The sequence below is a fragment of the Nematolebias whitei genome, chromosome 11 (assembly GCF_014905685.2).
Source record: "Nematolebias whitei isolate Nwh7 chromosome 11, NemWhi1, whole genome shotgun sequence".
NCBI classification, from domain to species: Eukaryota; Metazoa; Chordata; class Actinopteri; order Cyprinodontiformes; family Rivulidae; genus Nematolebias; species Nematolebias whitei.
The window spans coordinates 49,663,725-49,665,261 of NC_056508.1; positions in this window are offsets into that span (position 1 = coordinate 49,663,725).

The following is a 1,537-nucleotide window of genomic DNA, read 5'->3' on the forward strand; positions in this document are numbered from 1 at the left end:
AATAATAATAATAAAAAAATTGAGTTTTCTTTTAGTTTGACTGAAGATTTGTACTGATTGTACATCACTTGCAGACATATGAGTGCTCAGCAGAAAAAAATCAACTCAATTCAGTTTATCAATCAATCAATCAATCAATCAATCAATCAATCAATCAATCAATCAATCAATCAATCAACTTTATTTATATAGCACATTTTAAAAACCACAAGGGTAGCCAAAATGCTGCACAATAAAACAATAAAAACAAACAAAACAATAAAAACATACAAAGCATACACAAAGAAACATAAAAAAAACATTCACTTATTATATTCACTTATTTATGTAGTTCCAAGTCCCAACAGAAATCGTCTCAGGGCACTGTACAAAAACGTTCACACATATTATAAAAGCGTATTAGTAAATGTTATTTATCTAATGAAGCAGCAGATTGTGTTGAATCTTCACTTTGTCACAGTCTCCCATCCTGAGCAACACAAAGGAGACAGGAAGAAACCTTCAGCAGAACCAGGCTCAGGACAAGCAGCCATCTGCTTCGACCAACTGGGTTTGAGAGGACAGGAAGGAGAGACAAATGAGCACAGAATGACAGGTCCAGGTATACATTCTATAGGAGGAAAGACAAAAAAAGTACATGTTAAGATAGAAATAATTACAAATACAGACAGGAAGAGTAGAGAAAGTAAAGACAGGAGCAAAGAGGAAAAGTGGTCATATGTCCTCCAGTGTCTAAGCCTATAACAGCATAACTTTCATTCAACCTTTATTTCTATAGGTTAATCCCAATGAGCATCGGGGACTCGTTTACAAGAGAGACTTGGTTACTTCAACAAAGAATGATGACAACAATGAACAACAACAAAAATAGACGGTCACAAAAGAGGCATACAAATTTAATTTATTATTATTGTTTTTTTTACAAATCAAAACAAAATAGCAACCAAACGGACAGTCAAGAGGATAAGTAGCGAAAATACAAAAACAAAAACAAAAACAAAAAAACAACTAGATTATAAGGCAGTGTATAAAACTAAAAACGGGAACATGCCTGCAGGAACTGAACAGATGTTTGAAGACACTTAGAGAGGTCAAAGGTAGAGAGCTTCAGATCTTTTTACAAGATATTCCAGGAAACAGGAGCGGAGTAGGAGAAGGTCCTTTTGTCTAGTTCAGTCCTCACTGAGAGAACACTGCAGGTAATAATGTCCTGAGAGCGCACGCTGTAGCTGCACTCACACAGAGACATGTAGGAGGAGATGTATGAAGGCAGCAGACCAAAAAATTAATATTACATTTCATTTGTATAGCGCCAAGACGCTTAAATTATTTAAAGATGAAAATGTACCAGTGGAATAGTCTGTGTGAAGTTAATGATGTCCAGTTAACTAGTGAATACTGGGTGCTGTGATAACTAATGGGGCTTTTGGTCTGCTCCTACTCAGCCCCCGACTCTACTCAACACCCCACGGAAAAATCGTTATTCCACAGTACATTTTAACTGATTCGAGGCTGATTCACGACCTTGTTTGGTTCC